The 21,525-nt window shown below is 47.1% G+C and overlaps 1 protein-coding gene across 18 annotated transcripts in view; it reads left to right on the top strand.

Moving 5' to 3' along the window:
• Window positions 1-443: 443 nt before the first annotated feature.
• The window catches only part of PITPNM2 (phosphatidylinositol transfer protein membrane associated 2), a 451,974-nt gene continuing 430,892 nt past the window's right edge, over window positions 444-21,525 (top strand). For 9 of the 18 annotated variants that reach the window (XM_077461884.1, XM_077461892.1, XM_077461885.1 and 6 more), the window contains exon 1: window positions 450-765. The gene's annotated coding sequence lies outside the window, so the exon portion shown is untranslated. Of the gene's footprint in view, window positions 766-21,525 lie in introns of all 18 variants that reach the window. The other 9 variants (XM_077461888.1, XM_077461897.1, XM_077461894.1 and 6 more) reach the window with 4 other exon arrangements.

Here is a 21,525-nt window from a genome sequence, read left to right as displayed (position 1 = left end):
ATGGGTTGTTGAGCCCAAGCATACATGGCCCGCAATAGTGTGAACCGAGCCTGACTGGGCCCTGGATATGAGATCATTGGAGGAATTTACTTAAGTAACATAGTAAGCAAAAGCATTACTATTACATAGTAAGCAATAACATTACTATTACATAGTAAGCAATAAGCTTCTAGCTCAGGCTTGTTCAGTCATGCTTTCAAAATGAAAGCTAGAAGCTGATTGGTGACCATGCACAGCTGCTCCATTCTTGTATGTCACCGATGCGCCTGATCGCACAGATCCTGGAGATGACCTCATACAGGTAAGGCTGCCTCAGCCTCCAGGCGACAAGGAGGTGAGAGCGCCACCTACACCTTGCACTAGCGGAGTACATGCAGTAGATGGCGGTGTCCCCCCGCGGTGAGCCATGTGCGGTCACCCCCTCCCCGGGCTGAGTGAGGGAATGTGATGCAGACTCGGTGTCAGCGCTGTGGGCCAGGCTTCCTATTCATACCGAAGCTGTCAAACCAGTCCCCCCCCCCACCCCCACCGTATCCGATATACCGCGTTTCCTCACCGTGCCCGGGGACAGCAAGCCCGATACCCTGCCGAGGTTCTGCAATGCCAGTCCCCGGCAGCAGGAAGGAGTGTGCGCTGCTCCAGGCCGGCCCCGTCTAGTCTGTCCTCCTTGGGATGGGGATGTGGGATCTCCAGGGGCTTTGCATGCCGTGTGTCCGTACATACATCTCTACCGCCTAGGCCCGGCTGTCATCGGAGAGATCAGAGGTAGGTGCATCCGTCACCCTTCATATACAAGGCACGTACACTGTATACCTACCGCACCCCCCTCCATCTACATCATCCTCATATGTAAACATCATCACCTCCTGTGTGTACATCGTGCAGCACCCATGTCACCGGACCTACATCACTGTCATCATCTACAGACACCTCTCCATCTCACATCATCCTTGTCACCCGGGCACCAATGTGTGTCCGAGGAGATGGCAGTGCTGGACATTCCCCACAGGAGATGGCAGTGCTGGATATTCCCCATAGGAGATGGCAGTGCTGGACATTCCCCATAGGAGATGGCAGTGCTGGATATTCCCCATAGGAGATGGCAGTGCTGGACATTCCCCATAGGAGATGGCAGTGCTGGACATTCCTTAGAGGAGATGGCAGTGCTGGACATTCCCCATAGGAGATGGCAGTGCTGGACATTCCTTAGAGGAGATGGCAGTGCTGGACATTCCCCATAGGAGATGGCAGTGCTGGACATTCCTTAGAGGAGATGGCAGTACTGGACATTCCTTAGAGGAGATGGCAGTGCTGGACATTCCCCATAGGAGATGGCAGTACTGGACATTCCTTAGAGGAGATGGCAGTGCTGGACATTCCCCATAGGAGATGGCAGTGCTGGACATTCCTTAGAGGAGATGGCAGTGCTGGACATTCCCCATAGGAGATGGCAGTGCTGGACATTCCCCATGGGAGATGGCAGTGCTGGACATTCCCCACAGGAGATGGCAGTGCTGGATATTCCCCATAGGAGATGGCAGTGCTGGATATTCCCCATAGGAGATGGCAGTGCTGGACATTCCCCATAGGAGATGGCAGTGCTGGACATTCCTTAGAGGAGATGGCAGTGCTGGACATTCCCCATAGGAGATGGCAGTGCTGGACATTCCTTAGAGGAGATGGCAGTGCTGGACATTCCCCATAGGAGATGGCAGTGCTGGACATTCCTTAGAGGAGATGGCAGTACTGGACATTCCTTAGAGGAGATGGCAGTGCTGGACATTCCCCATAGGAGATGGCAGTACTGGACATTCCTTAGAGGAGATGGCAGTGCTGGACATTCCCCATAGGAGATGGCAGTGCTGGACATTCCTTAGAGGAGATGGCAGTGCTGGACATTCCCCATAGGAGATGGCAGTGCTGGACATTCCTTAGAGGAGATGGCAGTACTGGACATTCCTTAGAGGAGATGGCAGTGCTGGACATTCCCCATAGGAGATGGCAGTGCTGGACATTCCTTAGAGGAGACAACAGTGCTGGATTTTCTCTATAGGAGATGGCAGTGCTGGACATTCCCCATGGGAGATGGCAGTGCTGGACATTCCCCATGGGAGATGGCAGTGCTGGACATTCCCCATGGGAGATGGCAGTGCTGGACATTCCTTAGAGGAGATGGCAGTGCTGGACATTCCTTAGAGGAGATGGCAGTGCTGGACATTCCCCATAGGAGATGGCAGTGCTGGACATTCCTTAGAGGAGATAACAGTGCTGGATTTTCTCTATAGGAGATGGCAGCGCTGGACATTCCTTAGAGGAGATAACAGTGCTGTATTTTCTCTATAGGAGATGGCAGTGCTGGACATTCCTTAGAGGAGATGGCAGTGCTGGACATTCCCCATGGGAGATGGCAGTGCTGGACATTCCTTAGAGGAGACAACAGTGCTGGATTTTCTACATAGGAGATGGCGGTGCTGGACATTCTCCATAGGGGACACTAGTGCTGGACATTCCCCATAGGCGATGCCAGTGCTGGACATTCTCCATAGAAGACACCATTGCTGGACATTCTGTATAGGTGGTGTGAGGGCTGGACATTCTCCATAGGAGACACCAGTGCCAGGCGATGCCAGTGCTGAACATTCTCCATAGGGGATGCAGGTGCTGGACATTCTGTATAGTTGGTGTGAGTGCTGGGCATTCCTTTTAGCAGACGCCAGTGTTGAACATATAGGTGATGTGAGTGCTTGACATTCCCCATAGGAGATGCAGTTACTGGCCATTCTGTATATGTGGTGCAAGTGCTGGACATTCTCCATAGGAGATGTTGATGCTGGACATTCTGTACAGGTGACATGAGTGCTGCATATTCTCTTTGGGGGATGCTGGACATTCTCTATAGATGTCAGTGCTGGACATTCTGTATAGGGGATGCAAATGCTAGAGTTCTCTTTAGGGGATGCTGGACATTCTGTGTAGGTGGTGTGAGTGCTGGACATTCCTTATAGGGGATGCTGGACATTCTGTATGGGTGGTGTGAGTGCTGGATATTCCCTATAGGGGATGCTGGACATTCTGTATAGGTGGTGTGAGTGCTGGATATTCCCTATAGGAGATGCCAGTGCTGGATATTCTCTTCAGGGGATGCTAGACATTCTGTCGGAGGTGTCAGTGCTGAACATGCCGTATAGGGGACACCAGTGCTGCAATATCTTTTTAAGGGATGCTCAACATTCTGTGTAGGTGTGAGTTCTAGACATTCTCTATAGGAGACGTCAGCACTGGACATTCCCTATAGGGGATGCTAGACATTTTATATAGATGTAAAAACCTGGATACACACTTTACAAAGCCGCCCCCTTAGTGTATCATCACAGCGCTCAACAAACCCTCCCTCCAGCTGCTACTTAAAAGTGTAAATATATAAATCGGAAGGTGAATACAAAAATACAATGAATAATCAGAGAAATCAAAAATAATCACCTTGTAGCGCTACAAGGTGATTATTTTTGATTTCTCTGATTATTCATTGTATTTTTGTATTCACCTTCCGATTTATATATTTTATATAGATGGTTTTAGTACTGGACATTCTCTTTAAGCGATGCTGGAAATTTTCTGTTGGAGGTGTGAGTGCTGGACATTTCCATAAAGGGAACATCAGTGCTGGATATTCTCTGTGGATGATGCATGTAAGCCGCAAGCAACAGATGTGGAGCTGTGACGTGTCCCAGTACACACTGGAGGAAAGCATCATGCCGATGTATGCATGTCACTGGTCACCAATGGCTGCTGACATCTACAGTGATTCTAAATGGCATTATGATGAAATGAGGACTTTAAATAATCCATCCTACTTCCATGTTGTGTAGATAATTGCAGATCCAGAATTGCTTGTTATTTTCCCTCTGACTTTGGCTAGTATTCCAACCCAGTTGAGGTTTTCATTAGTGGCTGGATTTCAGTTTCTTAGCTTGTGAGTGAATACTGGAGGGGCTCCTAGGAATCACACACATGTTGCAGCAATGTAGTACACTAAGCTTGTGTTAGATGTGTCCTATTTTGTACTGTGGTTTCAGAATGCTAGTAAATGAGAACCTAAAAAAGGAAACGGTACCAGAGGAGATGTAGGAGTGAGAGATGTGGCCCTCGATTACTCACTGGTGTAGGATGGACAGGATAGCATTGTTATTCTTCCTGTGCTGAATGTCTTTTACTGAAGGAGAGCCTAACGGCACCTAGGCTCCTTCATAGGGCACCAGTTTATTGGGTTAGTGCGTGTTTTTTTAATTTTTTTTTTTTCCTTTTTGACACAAAGATTAGGTAAAAGCTTGATCTGTCAGTGAATACTTGTGTGTAAAAAGTAGAGCTGTATAAGTTAATCTGCATGGTTTGATATAACACAGGCAGGATTGCTGGAACGCTTCATTACAACAGGTACAGCATCTTGTCCACCCATGATTTCGATTGTTGATTGCTGTGGGCATCCATTTATGTTTTATTATTTACTTAATAGAGGCATTTAGATAGCTCTGACAGTTTTACAGAGGGTATTACATACAGTCTATTCACATCGGTCCTTGCGCTCAATGAGCTTACACTCTAAGGTCCCTAACTCGCATCCATACATAGTCCCACATGGGGCAATTTGGAATGGAGGTAATTACCCTACCTGTATGTCTCTGGAGTGTGGGATGAAACAAGTGTACCCAGAGCAAACACATACAAGCACGAGGAGAACGTGCAAACTGTGCGCAGATAGCGCTTTGACTAGGATACAAACTGGACCCCATTGCTGTAAGGCCAAAGTGCTGATCACTGAACCACTGCACTGTCCATACTTGGATGTTGGAGATCATGTGGTATGCAGGTTGTTGTTTTTTGATTGTTTTGTAATTTTTTTTTGTTTGTTTTTGTGGGGTTTTTTTTGTTTGTTTTTTTTTTTAACCAGTGTGTCAATCAACAGTTTACTTTTCCATAAGCTACAGGGGACAGTAAAATCAGATGGCTAAGCTGGAATTTTGCCACACCCAACTACCCAAACAAGGGCATGCAGCCAATCGGGGCTGTGCACATGCTATATCCCCGATTCCTTGCGTTGTGGTGGGCATTAAGGGCATTTGACTGGCAGAAAGTAAGTTATATGTCCCCTCCTTACCTTCTGTTTTAACTCCCACCATTATGTCACAACTGCACACTGCAGTTCTGCCAGGTGAAAAATGGCAAGCTGTTTAATTTTTGCCATGGCATATGTACAGCCCTTAGTCGCAAGAGTGAACAAGCTCCTACCAAGTTGATTTAAAGTAAATGCAATGGGGTGTGTACTTTTTGATAAAGGTTTCCTTTTTTTCCCAAGATTTGGAGGCATCCAGTTACAGTTGTAAAGCCGCGTACACATGGGTGGACTGTATGGCCTACTTAGTCCGCCGAAACACATTTCAGCGGACAGTCCGCTCGTGTGTGTGCTTCAGCAGACTTTTTCAGCGTGCAGTCTGGCGTACTAAGTATTTCGGATTTTTCGAAATTCTGTCCGTCGTACTTTGGTTTCAGCGGACAATCCGCTCGTCAGTATGCTAGTTCGACGGACTAAGAATGGCGCATGCTCAGAAAGGATTTACACGGCGGAAGGGTGCTTTGCTGTGTATTGGACTTCCTATTTCTAGTCCCGTCGTACGTGCTGTACACGTCATCGCGCAAGCTTTCGACTGACTGTTTGTGCATCCGTGTGTGGTCAAGTCCGTTCAGTGGAAAGTATGACGGACTGTCCATCGGATTGTATGACGGACTAAGTACGCCATAAATCCGCTCGTGTGTACGCGGCATTACACAGACTATGGCCAGGCTACACATATCCAAGGTTCTACCCTTTTGTGTTATGCAGAATGAAAGTGGGTGTACCACTGTCCTATCTTATTTCTGTTGCCCTGATACAGTAGGGTGAATTATCATGCTGAGACTCGGGGAGGATTTGATTTAAATCAAGTCACTTTAAATCATGATTTAAATCACTAGTAAAAAGGCTTGATTTAAATCGTCATTTTTAAAGAGCAACTGTCACCTCTGTCCCGCAGCGGCTCCTCCTTTGACCCGCTTTTGACTCACCAACCGTCCCATCACTTCAATGTGGGGCAGATGAGAAAAGGGGTACATTGATGGGGCAGATGAGCAGGGGGGTTACAGTGGTAGGACAGAAGAGCAAGGGGGTACAGTAGTGGGGCAGATGTGCAGGCGGTACATTTGTGAAAAGCAGGGGGTTAAAGTGGTGGGACAGATGAGAAGGGGGGTTCAGTGTTGGGGCAGAGGAGAAAGGAGGTACATTGGTGGGACAGCTGAGCAGAGGGTTACAGCAGTGGGACAAAGCAGCAGGGGGTACAGAGGTGGGGCAGATGTGAAGAGGAGAAAGGAGGTACATCAGTGGAACGCATGAGCAGGGGGTTACAATGGTGAGGCAGAAGAGCAGGGGGAACAGAGGTGGGACAGATGTGCAGGAGGTACAGTCGTGGGGCAGATGAGAAAGGGATTTACAGTGATGGGGCAGAAGAGCAAAAAAGCTCAGTGTTAGGACAGATGAAAAGATGGTTCAGCAGTGGAGTAGAGGTGCATGGAGGTACAGTGGTGGAGCAGATAAGAAAGGGGGAACATTGGTGGGGCAGATGAGCAGGGGGGTACAGAGGTCAGGCAGATATGCAGGGTAGTACAGTGGTGGGGCAGATGTGCAGGGGGGTACAGTGGCAGGGCAGATCTACGGGGGGTTACAGTAGTGGGGCAGATGAGCAGGGTGGTTACAGTGGTGGAGCAGATGAGCAGGGGGTGGAACAGTAGTGGGGCAGATGTGCAGGGGGTTACAGTGGCAGGGCAGATGAGCGGGGGGGACAGTGGTGGGGCAGATGTTCAGGGTAGTACAGTGGTGGGGCAGATGTTCAGGGTAGTACAGTGGTGGGGCAGATGTGCAGGGTAGTACAGTGGTGGGGCAGATGTGCGGGGGGGGTGGGTACAGTGGTGGGGCAGATTTGCAGGGGGCGTACAGTGGTGGGACAGATTTGCAGGGGGCGTACAGTGGTGGGGCAGATGTGCGGGGGGGTACAGTGGTGAAAGATTTGCAGGGGGGACAGTGATCTGAGGTGTGAAGGTGCATGAATTGGGGCCGATCTGAGGCGTGAGAGTGCAGGATGTTAATTTATCATTACTAAAGTAGTTTACAGCATTTACTTTATAAAAAATCCTTTTAGTGATTGAAAGTGTGAAGTTGGCATTTTTTGTTATAAAATCGTCACTCTCAATTTCTTTGAAAACATTTTTCAGTACACTGTGCTCAAAAGGTTGCCTACTCGTTTACATGGATTTATACTACAAAAGCATTTTATTAAAATAAATTTGGTAAAAATCAAGAACATATATTTAAATAAAACATTCTGAATTAAATAAAATATATATATAACCCCTTATTAACCCTTAATTACTCTAATCAGCCTTAACTCCCTATTCTCCTCCATTTAATTATTATTTTCCTGCTTTATTGATTTTTTTTTTTTTACATCTATTTTATAAACAATTAAAACTTTGTTTTTTGTTTGCTTTGTTAGTGAATATTTTGACAGATATATATTATCATATATTTACACATTTCACATTAAAAAAGCACAATATTAAAAAACAAAATCAATTAATTTCATTTGTAAATGACTTTTCAATGCTTTGTACCATTTCTGACAGCTGAAGTGTAAACCAAACAGTTGCGATAGGTATCGGTAATTGGTATCGGCGAGTACTAAAAATAAAGTATCAGTACTCGTCGTAGAAAAAATTGTATAATGGTATCGGTACATCCCTATTACGGATCTCCATATTGATACATCCGATGTTATTGTGGCGATCTCCCCCACTGGGCTGTTGTGTTCTGACAGGGGGACTCCCCCCCAGTACACGGTGATCAGATGATCGGATGCTGCTTTTCCAGCTTGCTCATTCGACAGAAGCCAGTCATGAGACCAGCTTCTGTTGGATGAGGAGCTGTGTACACACAGGCCAAAAAGTGTCCGGTTCCTGCCGAACCAACCATTTTCAGCCAATTTTCATCCCTCGTGTACTCGATTTAATACTAACTATTATTACTATACAAGATTTATATAAAGCCAACAGTTTATGCAGCGCTTTACAATATAAAGGGGGACAGTACAATTTCAATACAGAAGTCAATGCAGCTGGCAATAGACATTTGGTGTATGCAGCATGGCATCAAACAGGGCCGGTGGAGACAGCGCTCAATAGTCTGGAAAGACGGGCACAGATAAACCATTAGAAGTGAATCAGGATGTAGGCAAAAAAGGTGATCTTTATTCACAATACATTATGAACAATGAACACTGTTTTACCTACATCCTGGTTCACTTCTAATGAATTATCTGTCCCTGGGCTATCCAGGCTATTGAGCGCTGTCTACCTTCTGTGAATAAGTGAGTTTTCAAGGATCGCCTAAAGGTGGTCAGGGTAGGAGCTGACCTGACATACTAGGGCAGGGAGTTCCAGAAGATGAGGGAGGCTCTGGAGAAGTACTGGCGGTGAGCATAGTGTTAGGATTTTCTTCCACTTTAAAAAATAACGAAGTGTAAAACTTTTTTAAAATTTTGGATAGAGTGGGGAGGGATTAGAAAGGCTATCAGTGTTTATTGCCACCTGTGTCCCCGTTAAGGAAATTTGCCCTCTCTGTTAGTCCTGCTTACTGTTATCACCAAAAGTAAAAGAAAATCCAAATTTTTGAATTGCCACCAGAACTGGAATAGAGGGGAAATCTTCCAATGAAGACATTATTTTTGGCGCCAACCAGAGATTCCTTAACTCTGGAGGGATTTTCTCTCGCTTCCCGTTTTGATTTTTTTGACGGGAAGTGAAGGGAAATTTCCCCAATGAGACAAAGATGAGCAAATAAAAAAAAAACTGGCAGGAGTTATAACCCTCCCTTACTCTAGCCCAAGAAAAGCAAAAATGTTTGCCTTTACTTTTTTGCTTTAAAGGGTTCATTATACAGTAGGCAGACACTAGATGGAAATTTTTAAATGTAAAATGTCATAATCAGATAAAAAGTAATGAATCGTCTTAATGCCTTGCACATTTTTTTTTTACTGATTTGAATATACATAAACAGAAATGAATGAAATCCAGGAATATCATAGATCTGTGATATGCAGATTTATCAATAAATGAATTGTTGATTTTCATGATCTGGTAATCGGTGGTAGGTAATGTTCTCTGTGCTGCGTGCACTGTGTCTGCGCAGTGATGACGTCATACAAGAAGGTAGCAGGCTGTCTGACCAGGAAAAGAATTTTATGTGAAAGTAAATCGTACATGACTGTGAGAGTTGTGCTAATGCTGGTTTCCTCTGTTTATAAAACTGCTTTCAGTTTGTTGTCACTGGCAGGGAGAATAAACACAGCTGAACTCTACCTGGGATCAATATTCATAGTTAAGGGTAGCCAATAGATATACTGAATACTTATCAAAATAATCTCATATTAAACACAATTTACAACCTAAATTTACATGATTTATTATTATTTTTTATTTTGTTCCTAACACGTTGGTGAAAAATGTCAACCATCCCTTAGAGGCCAATTTTACATTTCCTGTTCCTGCCTTGCTAGAGGCTCGAGGTTCACTTCACACTAACACGGGCAGTTGTGGTTGTTTGCTACGAGAGGTTTAAAATGCACATATAGCCAAAACCTTATTTTTAGTTTTGGATCGAGTGAGGAAGGGTTAGAAGATCTGTCAGGTTTTTTTATGGCCATCTGTGTCCCTGGGGATTCTCCCTCTCTGTGTCCTGATGACCATTGATGGCAAAGGCAAAATGTTATGCCCCATACACAGTCGGACATTCCGACTACAAAATCCATCAGATTATTTCCCAAACTTGTGTTGCATACACACTGTCGCACGAAGTTATTGGAAAATCCAATCGTTCTGAACAAGGTGACGTCAAACATGTACGTTGGGACTATAAACGGGCCAGTAGCCAATAGCTTCTTAGTTTATTCTGAACCTGCGTAGAACTTTGTCCGTCGGAATTGTCTACACACGATCGGAATTTATACGATCGGATTTTGTTGTCGGAAAATTTTAGATCCTGCTCTCAAACTTTGTACATTGGAAAATCCGACGGAAAAAGTCTAGTGGAGCCCACACACGGTCGGATTTTCCAACAACATGATCCGATCGCACATTTTTCGTCAGAAAATCCGACCGTGTGTATGGGGCATTACAATTGCCATCGAAATAAGGCGAATAAAAAACCTTTTTAAAGGGGATGCGTGTTCTGGTGACAACGGTCTTAGCGCAGGTTCACATCTCTTCAGGTGGGGAACACGTGTGAAATTGTGCATGTTTCTGACCTGCAGAGAAACGCAATGTACTTTAGCAGGCTTGTAGGTCTGCAATTATAGTGATTGTAAGGCTTCAGATTTTATTTTTTTAAATAAAATGTTCTATTGATGCCGCATACAGACAATTGGAATTTCTGACAACAAATCTTCAATGTGAGCTTGTTGTCGGAAACTCCGCCTGTGTGTATGCTCCATCGGACATTTGCTGTCGGAATTTCCGACAACTGTTTGCGAGCAGGTTCTCAAATTTTCCGACAACAAGACTTGTTGGAAGTTCTGAGTGTGTGTAGACAATTCTGAAGCAGAAAAGTCCACACATGCTCGGAATCAAGCAGAAGAGCTGCACTGGCTATTGAACTTCATTTTTCCCCAATCGTCTTTCAGGACAGCCACCTTAGAGAGACACCGGCTCCTCCCCTCTGAGGAAACACCGCCTTCAATTTCATAATTTAAGCCTCCTCCTCCCTTCGTTCCTCAGTTATGGTGTTTCCTCCGGCGGGGAGACATCGCCAAGGAACCTTAAGGCTAAATTCGGTTGGTGAAACTGAAGCCATCCGAGCGGAGCCCTGGCCCCGTTCGGCTATCCGACCGGTCATCGGTCGGTCCAGGACAGTCCTATCAGCGGGGAGCTGAAGTGTTCGTACTGTCCATATACCCTAAACTCCGCTTGGGGAAAGCGGGAAGTTTATGGGGTCGTCCGTTCGTTCACCCGCGGGGGTTTCAACGGAACAAACAGTCCAGTCGGCTGGGGAAGCTGAATACTTGACTGACCTTTATACGCACTCCAATCTTCGCTTGGGGAAAGCAGGAAGTCTTTGGAGAGGTTCATCCTTGCGTTTCGCCCAGTGGGGTGCTGAACGAAGGCGTCCAGGGCCCCCCTGTGTACGCAGCCGGCTGGGAGCTGGAAGCCGGACCGGTAGGCGGGCGACGTCAGTTCCGGTGGGGGCGGACCCCTTCGTTCGATCCGCGTCTTCCGGTTCCGGACGCGGCACGTGAAAGGGAACCTAGCGTTCGGCTGGTGCAGCCTCTCTTTTCACAGTTGCACAGGTAGCTGTTAGAGGCGCGTTCGTACCACGCTTCCTCAACGGGAGAATGTCCGAGGCAGAGGCTTCAAAAACTCCTGGAGATAGTAGCACCAGCCACTTGAAGGTAAGAGGAAACCTGGGGAGGTGTTCCCTTACTTGTATCCAGTAGCTCCACTGGTGTTCCTCCTTGGTGGTCGGGGGGAAGGGTAGTGTGTCTGGGATCCTGGTGATGGTTGATCCTAGGGGGGGCACTCCCGGTGGTCCTCTATGTAGCGCTGGTGTTGCTGTTTTTTAGGCTCATGCTGCCCCTTCCTGTGTTTTGTGTCTTTCAGAAAGCCACGAGCAAGTCCCCCCATGGTTCTAAGAAGAAGTGCCCTTCATGTAGAACGTCTATGGGAGACTCTTGGTCTAAAGCTATTTGCAAACAATGTATTGAGGATTTACTTAAGGAACAGGCAGTAGAGCAGGGTGCAGATCTGGTAGCTTCTATGAAGGAACTCTCTGGTACCTTTCAGTCCTTCCAAAACTTTTTTTCCAGTTTTCAGTGGCCCCAGCCTCCGAGCACTCCTACACCAGCGCAGCAGAGTGTACCATCCAGCCCTGTGGATGTTCCTCCTGCAAGGGGAGAGAATTCAGAGGGTCCCAGGGAGGAAGCTGAGGAGGAAATTGACAGTGTCGTTTCAGACTCCCAGGGGGAGTCTGACGCAGAGATGTTGGATGGGGAATCCAGCAGAATCTCGCGGTATAAGCTTTCCCTGGAGGATGTGGATGAGCTCTTGGGAGCGATTCATACCACTTTAGGCATTCAAGAAGAAACTAAGACATTGTCACTCCATGATCGGATGTACAAGGGCATGGGGGAACAAAAGAAGCGGGTGTTCCCAGTGCATAACGTCTTGATCGATACCATCAAGAAGGAATGGCGGGATCCCGAAAGGAAACCTTTCTTTTCTGGGGCATTAAGACGTAGGTTTCCTTTTTCGGAGGAAGAGACTCTCGTCTGGAATAAATCTCCCAGACTAGACGCTGCTTTTTCCCAGGTGTCCAGACACACTGATCTATCCTTTGAGGATATGGGGGTACTGTCTAACCCTATGGATCGAAGAATGGATTACCTTCTTAAGAAGGCCTGGGATTCGTCACAGGGAAATCTTAAGCCAGCCATGGCAACCACGGTGGTGGCCCGCAACATGGAGTATTGGCTCACCCAGATTAGCGCACACATTGAAGCAGGGACAGCAAAGGAGACTATTCTATCCTCCTTTCCCATGCTTCTTAAAGGGATAGCCTACATAGCGGACGCTTCGGCGGAATCCGTGAGGATGTCGGCAAGGTCCTTGGCCCTGACCAACTCTGCCAGGAGAGCCTTATGGTTGAAGACCTGGCCTGGAGACAATGCATCCAAACTTAAACTTTGTGGAATCCCCTTTACAGGAGATCTACTGTTTGGACCAGGTCTTGAAACAGTGCTAGATCGCACAGCAGACAAAAGAAAGGCCTTTCCTGTTAAAAGGAAATTTGGGGAACAAGCCAAAAGAAAGACTCGTCCCCAGAAAAGGGTTGTACCACCCCGTACGGTTCAGCAGAAGAAAAGTTGGGGACTCAAAAGCAAGGGCCCCGGGGGAGCAATTTTTCGCCCTCCTGAACAGCCCAAAAAATCTCAGTGACAGGGTCACGGTGGGAGGAAGATTGGGGGCCTTCCTCCCACAGTGGGAATTGATTTCCTCCAATCAGTTTGTCTTGGGGATCGTCAGAAGAGGTTACCATTTGGAGTTTTCGGAACTCCCTCCTCTGAGGTTCCTTGTCACCGAGCTGCCAAAATGCGCAGAAAAATCATCTGCCCTTCTTTCCTCTCTTCAGGAGTTGGAAGAACAGGAGGTGGTAGTACGGGTTCCAGTAGGAGAGACAAGCAGAGGCTTCTACTCTCACGTCTTCGTGATTCGCAAGCCTTCGGGAAAGTTCAGGCTCATCCTGAACCTGAAGCCCCTGAATGTCTCAGTTACCTACAGAAGGTTTCGGATGGATTCGGTTTACTCAGTAAAAGCACTCCTACCTCCGAACTGCTTCATGGCATCAATAGATCTGAAAGATGCATACCTGCATATTCCAATCGCAGAGTCCCACCAGCGTTTTCTCAGACTGGCAGTGAGAACTCCAATGGAAGTACTACACCTTCAGTTCAGAGCGCTTCCTTTCGGACTATCCTCTTCCCCCCGAATCTTCACCAAAGTGATGGCAGAAGTTCTGGCATTTCTGCGTCTCAGGGGAATCTCGGTGATCGCATATCTCGACGATCTCCTTCTGTTTGCCCCTTCCCCAGCACAATTAATTCAGGATTTACAGGTCACAAGAAACCTGTTAGTAAGCCTGGGTTGGCTCCTGAACCTGGAGAAATCCAACTTAATCCCTTCCCAGAGGGTCACTTTCCTAGGGTACGAGTTGGACTCAACAGTACAAAGGGTCTTTCTTCCTTTGGAAAAAATTCAAAAGATAGACAGGGCTCTGTTGTTTCTTCAGGGCAACCACCAGATCTCCATAAGGAAGATCATGTCAGCGCTAGGGTTGCTGACATCCGCTCTTCCAGCGGTTCAGTGGGCAGGGTTACATTACCGCCCTCTACAATTATTTGTGCTGAAGGTTTGGGATCACAGCCAGGAATCTTTGGATTCTCTGGTTTCGATTCCAGATCAGGTAAAGAGGTCCCTCTGGTGGTGGAGGAAGGGAGCAAATTTGTCCCAAGGTCTAGAGTGGGTCATGCCAACCTCCAGGGTGGTCACGACCGATGCAAGCAGCTCAGGTTGGGGGGCACACCTAGACTCCCAATTAATACAGGGTATTTGGGAAAAGAGGGACTCGAGGAGATCCTCGAATTGGAGGGAGCTGAGGGCAGTAGACCTAGCTCTCAGAACCTTTCAGAAGGAGCTCCGGGGGAATCACGTAAGGGTAAGGTCGGACAACTCCTCGGTGGTAGCTTACATCAACAGACAGGGGGGCACCAGGAGCAAGTCCTTATGGGCCCTAGCGGAAGCCATCCTCAGATGGGCCGAAGCAAATATCCTGTCCCTTTCAGCAATCCACTTGAAGGGAGAACAAAATCAGGTGGCAGATTTTCTCAGCAGGAGAACTCTGAGAGAAGGCAATTGGGTTCTCAAGCAGGAAATATTCGAAATGATCACCCGGAGATGGGGGATTCCTGCAATAGATCTCTTTGCCGCAAGGGAAAACGCGAAGGTAGCAACGTTCTTCTCCATAAACAGGGGGGACGGGGCATTGGCGGTGGACGCACTAGCACAGAGTTGGGGGTTCTCCAGGTGCTATGCTTTCCCCCCTCCAGTGCTCATTCCAGCAGTATTAAGGAAGTTTCAAGTGGAGAATACTACCCTCATTCTAATTGCACCTCACTGGCCCAGGAGGCCGTGGTTCTCGATCTTGAAAGGCCTGTCTGTAGAACCCCCCTGGATTCTCCCAGTGCAGGAGGATCTCCTGTCTCAAGGTCCGGTGTTCTGCCCTCAGGTAGGACGATGGAACCTGGCAGCGTGGCTTCTGAGGAAGAATTGCTAAAAGCCAAGGGCTTCTCAGACCGGTTGGTAGCCACTCTTCTAAACTGTAGGAAAAAGGAAACCCAGTCCATTTACTTAAAGGTATGGAAACGGTTTAACAGCTGGTGTTCAGAGGGTTCCTTCAACGTGCATAGCCCTATAGCCGTTCTAGAGTTCCTACAGGCAGGGGCGGATAAGGGGTTAGCGCTTGGAACACTAAAAGCTCAGGTTTCCGCTTTGAGCGTGTTTTTAGAGAAACATCTAGCGTCAGATCCTTGGGTCGTAAGGTTCTTCAGGGCCCTAGGTAGGCAAAGACCAGCTTCAAGCTCCCCCTTCCCGGTTTGGGATCTTTCTTTAGTTTTACAGGTTCTCACAGGGGAACCTTTTGAGCCGTTAGAATCTTGCTCATTAAAGCTGATCACTCTCAAAACTGTGTTTTTGGTGGCGATCACTACAGCAAGAAGAGTAAGTGAACTCGAAGCCCTTTCTGTCAGGGCTCCCTTTTTTCAGGTTTTTCCGGATCGTCTGGTTTTGAAGATAGATCCTGCCTTTTTGCCTAAGGTAGCCTCTAGTTTCCACAGGATGCAGGAGATTGTGCTACCTACATTTTGTTCAAATCCAGTTAGAGAACAGGAACACATGTTTCACAGACTAGATGTTAGAAGATGTGTTCTTTATTATTTAGACTGCACAAGTCAGTTCAGAAAGACAAATTCACTTTTTGTTTTATTTTCAGGGGCCAGGAAGGGTTCCAAAGCCTCTAGACGTACCATAGCTAGATGGTTAAGGTTAGCCATTGGGCAGGCATACGTGGCAGGGGGATTAGATCCTCCAGCTGGCATTAGAGCACACTCAACCAGGGCCGTGGCAACTTCTCAGGCAGAGTGGGCTGGTGCGTCTCCCGAACAGATCTGTAGAGCTGCAACGTGGTCCAGTTTTTCTACGTTTGTGAGACACTATAGACTGGATCTTCTGTCAGCCAAAGACCAAGCCTTTGGTCGTAAGGTGCTACAGGCAGTAGTCCCACCCTAAGGTAATATACTCGCTTATCCTCTCTAAGGTGGCTGTCCTGAAAGACGATTGGGGAAAAATGGAATTACGTACCGGTAATGTCCTTTTCCAGGAGTCTTTCAGGACAGCACCGGTTCCCACCCAAATTGTTGCAGATCATCGGGAACTCATTACATGAGATCGTCAGGTAAGACTTAAAAAGTTTATTTGTTTGACGTGTTCTTGTGTCTCCCCAGTTTGGCCGGAGGTACTCTGGAAGAACTGAGGAACGAAGGGAGGAGGAGGCTTAAATTATGAAATTGAAGGCGGTGTTTCCTCAGAGGGGAGGAGCCGGTGTCTCTCTAAGGTGGCTGTCCTGAAAGACTCCTGGAAAAGGACATTACCGGTACGTAATTCCATTTTTCTTGGCTCGTCGTACATGTTACACGTCACCGTGTTCTTGACGTTTGGAATTTCCAACAACATTTGTGTAACCGTTTGTATGCAAGACAAGTTTGAGCCAACATCCACCAGAGAAAAATCCACAGTTTGGTTGTCAGAAATTCCAATCGTGTGTTGCACAAAGCAGCCCCGATCAATGGGGGTCCCCCGCTGGTGCTCCTGCCCCCCCCATAATGAGTGCCCACAATAGCAAGCCCCTGGGGGCTCTCGTGTTTTCTCACTCATGAGCTGGCTCTGTATGTCTGCTGACACATATTGGAACACACAAAATGTAGTGCATGCACTACTTTTAAAAAACGTGCTACACCAAATCACATGGTACTTTAGTACTGTGTGATCTTGTGACCGCAAATGATCTGCATTTGGGGTTCTGTTTAACAATGTTTTTCCACTCAGCAGATCCCAAAGGCAGTGTGTTTTGGAAAGTATAAGAAAAAAGTACTTTTTTGCACCCCTGTAAAACTGCGCTACCTCGTGCTCTGGCAGTGGACTGTCACTCAGAGTGCTCCTGTTAATTGTAGGGCTATGGACCCTGCCTCGGTCTTGATGACATCAGAGACCCTTAGAACGCTGAAATGCCGGGGAGAAGGGGCTGCAGGAATTAGTCTAGTCGTATCAGCAAGCCTGCTGGGAGAGGATCAGGTAAGTAAAATTTCTTTAGCCAGTCCCCCTAGCCATACATGAGCAGGACTTTTACAGTTCCTGGAGTTAAGCTTTAAGACACATGTTTAGTCCATAATCTTCCTTTGCGCAGTAAAGGCTATTGAGGATTGCCAGTAGGTTTGCCCATGTTTTGTGTAGCAGTATTGGGTATTTTCCAAATATTGTTAGTTTAAGTCCATTTATTAGGGCTGAATTTAATTATTCTTTGCTTGTTGAATGGGACTATTGACTCCAGTAAGTCGTACGTTCCCGATTTTAAGACGTGAAAAGCAGATGAGTGACATGAACACTCCCTCTAATTCATGCAGTATATTCCTCCTCTTTTATCTTGAATATGTGTTTTTCCTGGCTACAATCTTAAACCATATCTCATGGTGATGGTCTGGTTTTATTACCTGTTGACCAGGTTAGAAAGTAAAGCTAGCTATACACATATAGTTTCCTTCATCCATGCTAAACAGTGTGGATGAAGGAATCTCCTCTGCCGGTTATTATATTCTGATAGGCCAGCCATTACCAATGGCTGCCAGAATACCTGAAAAGTGACTGCTTCTGATTGAATGCAGTCACTGTTAAGCCAACAGGTTTCCACCTGGCTCCTTTGGCAAATGTTGTTTGGAAAATCACAGGAATCTAGCAAAATTCGAGCAGTCTATCCCTTACAGGTTATCTTTCCACTGGGGATACAGATAATAATTAAACAGACGGAATGAGGTTTTGACTATCCCTCCACTCCATCCAAAACAAAATCCAAGTCTTCTGGGGCACCCTGGGAGCCCTCAAATTCAAGAGGCTCTTAAAAGTTTGCCTCTCTAATGCTTGTGGCTCTGTGTGGGTAATGAAGCCAACTCTAATGATAAACCAAAAAGCAGGGACAGAAGCCAACATGAAAATTTGCCTACCAGAGTGCCCCATAATTAGAAGCACCCACAGAGGGTGTTATGATTGAAAGTATACCAGTGTGTCAGGTGAGCATAAATGATTTATATGTGAAATTTGCTTTGAATCCTGGATTCCCCCCCCCCCAAGCCATGGACTTTTAGCACTCTTTGAGTCCCTTCTGCTGTTACTCGTTATTCATAGCCTTAGCTCTGATTACCGATAGTCTCTGACTGCCTTTTTATTATCTCCAATTCAACCAATAAAAGGCTGGGGGCAGCCAATCGGAGGCTCCGGCTGTGAATAGCAAGGAGATGGAGCCCTTACTAAACCATTGCAACAAAATGGCCAGCTGCCAGCCCCCGTGGAGAGGGGGATGCAGCCAGGTGGAGGGGAGGAAGGAGCCAGGTGAACAAAGGAGAGGGTTAGACAGAGCCAGGTGGACAGAGGAGATGGGGGATGCAGCCAGGTTTAGGGGAGGACGGAGTCAGGTGGACAGGGGAGACGAGGGGATGCAGCTAGGTGGATGGAGCCAGATGCACAAAGGAGAGGAGGGGATGCAGCCAAGGGAAGGGGTGGACGGAGCCAGATGCACAAAGGAGAGGAGAGGATGCAGCCAGGTGGACAGAGGAGAGCATGGGATGCAGTCAGGTGGAGAGGGGAGGAGATACATCCAGGTGGACCGTGGAGGGGAGAACAGAGCCAGGTGGACAGGAGAGGGGGGATGCAGCCAGGTGGACAGGAGAGGGGGGATGCAGCCAGGTGGACAGAGGAGAGGGACGATGCAGCCAGGTGGACATAGGAGAGGGAGGATGCAGCCAGGTGGACAGAGGAGAGGGAAGATGCAGCCAGGTGGACAGGAGAGGGGGGATGCAGCCAGGTGGACAGAGGAGAGGGAGGATGCAGCCAGGTGGACAGGGGAGGAGAGGATGCAGCCAGGTAGACCGAGGACGGGGAGGCAGCCAGGTGGACAGGAGAGGGGGGATGCCGCTAGGTGAAGGGCATGCAGTCAATGCAAGGAATGATAGGCTAATGCTCAGAGTGATCGCACAGCACACTCTGGATTTGGCAGGCGCTGAACAGTTAATGGGCTGACAAAAGTCCTGGGGCCAGGGCGTCATTTCTAGTCACCAAGGCGACCTGGTGCCTGGAATTTGCCCCAACCCCTCTGTGGGTGATGAGCTGTCAGTGCTCACTCCGCCAGTGTAGTGGTTCAGGGATTTGTAATCTCCCCTCTTCTCCCGCTTCTTTCTGCTGTGCTTCTGGGGAGGGTCAGATTGATACTTTGTGCCAGTGCTGACCAATCAGAATTACTCTGGTCTGACCTAGAAGCACTTCAGAAAGACGAGGGAGAAGAGCGGGAATTACAAATATCTGAACCGCTGCATCGGCTGCATGGACATGAGGAAAGTACAGGGGGGTAAGGTGGGGAGGGTATACGCTGCTCACCTTTTAAATTTTTTTTTCTGAAAAGGTGAATTTACAACTTAATTTCAAATAGTGTTGAAATTTAAAGTTCAGTAAATATATTAACACTAGTTGGTTAATCCCGAGTTAGAGAAATTTATTGTGTGAAATGTTCTTGGACCCCTTTCACACTGGGGGCACTTTTCGGGTGTTTTATCGCTAAAAATAGCACCTGAAAAGCTCCTCTCAGGCCTTCCCAGTGCGAAAGCCCGAGTGCTTTCACATTGCGGTGGTGTGCTTGCATGACGGGAAAAAGTCCTGCAAGCAGAATCCCAGAATGCCCTGTCCATTGAACACGGACGTTTTTAACCCTTTCTTCAGCCGCTAGCGGGGTTAAAAGCGCCCTGCAATCGGCCGAAAAGCACCGCCATAATAACGGCACTTTGACGCCGGCACTGCCCCAGTGTGAAAGTAAGCTCATCTCAATCTTCACATCCTTAGCCTGAAAATGTCTAAAATATATGGTCTTCTGTTGCCCAGCAAACTGCCCAGAAATTATAGTGAAAAAAATCAAGTTTCTATGCAGAAACTACCACGTTTTTTTATTTAAAAATGTATAGATGATTCAATTCAGTATAAAGGTTATACAGTATATTTAAAGAAGAAATAGTTTTCGCTAGAAGTCGTTCACACTGTGAGATGACTGCCATTTTTCTGCACCCGATCAATGCCAATCACTGCAAGGGCACATAGAAAACAATCGTTTTATGGTTACACCACAATGGTGGTGTAATGTGTGGAAAAATGCAGAAGGCATTTTTCTCGCTCTCTGTTACTATCTTATGGCTGATGTAGTAACATACATTCTACTGGACAAACAGACAAGTGTGGACAGATCCTTGAAGGGAAGCTATTATTTTTTTTATTGTTTCTAGATTTACGGTGTATGTGATTGTGAGCAGCTTCATGTAAACTGTTTTAAATGCCTTGTTTCTGTGTACATCTAGTAGAATTGCGTGTTTTGTTTGCACCTTGTTTTAACTAGAGCCATATGACTGGATTTGTGAAACTACTAGGATAAAGGGTGTCAGGGTAGCATGGTAAAGCTACACGGAGTGCATTTCCTCCTTCCTAATCAATTGGCCGAAATTCACAGTGCGTTCAACTGCTTCCCACCAGACATCCCTTGATTGAAAAAAGGAAGGAACCAAGCAGAAAATTGTCAGCTGAACAGCACCTGATCTATTCAGATCAGGGGTGGGCAATTACTTCTCCCAAGGGGGGCCCCATGAGAAACTAGGACTGCTGTGGAGGGCTGAACTTAATTCTGCTCAGTATTAAACCCTTGGCTCCAGCTGCCGCCAGCCCTTTAAGGGGTTTGCTATGCTGGGGGCGGGGCTTATGTCTATGTGACTGCTGTGATTGGCTGTCACATGATCTGAAAACTCCCGATCGCAAGCAGCGACCAGAAATGTTTCCGTGAGCCGCAGTTCACTGTGCCGGGAGCGCGCAGGGCATGCGCTATCGGCACAGCACTGTTGGTGTTATTGCATGCAAATATGCGGCTTCTCAACGCCAAGACCCAGCGGCCGAGAGGCCACGTGTTTGCTTGTGCTCGGCACCAAGAGTTTAATTTTGGATGTATTGTGTATGTAAACATATATAAAACAAACATCTGGCACTAGAAATAATAGGTACAACTGCTCATGAAATGAGTCTCTTTTTCAGATAGGAGGTCGGGGGGTAATTAACAGATGGCTGCAGTTTTACCAGGCCCCCCCATTACCATCCCCCCAACCACTCATCCAAACTGTAAAATAACAGCTGGATAAGGCTGTAGACATGCTACAGCTATGATGCTTTGCAGCCATAGCATTTTTAACTAGGGCTGCAGAGTTTGGCCAGTAGCACTGCTTGTCATACCCCCCTCCGTGAAGTTTAATGGGACAGTGCAGTAACCGCGTACAATGCATGGGATTGTAGTGAAGTATTATAGGGTTAAATCAGGCGATGAAGAGGCAATATAACAACTCCTCTGTCTGTCAAATGCCCTCTGAAAAGCACTGCGACTGGAAGGAGAGAGCCTGAGATCATTACAGCGGAGACCTGGAGAGAAATACAGGCACAGGACTCCTGGGATTTGCAATGTAATTTGCATTTATAGCCACTTGATCACTGGCTGTG

Source organism: Lithobates pipiens, unplaced genomic scaffold, assembly GCF_037356315.1.
Source record: "Lithobates pipiens isolate NorthernLeopardFrog02 unplaced genomic scaffold, aLitPip1_a1.2 Scaffold_3, whole genome shotgun sequence".
NCBI classification, from domain to species: Eukaryota; Metazoa; Chordata; class Amphibia; order Anura; family Ranidae; genus Lithobates; species Lithobates pipiens.
The sequence above is the reverse complement of the archived record's forward strand: the minus strand, read 5'-3'. Positions and strand labels throughout refer to the sequence as shown.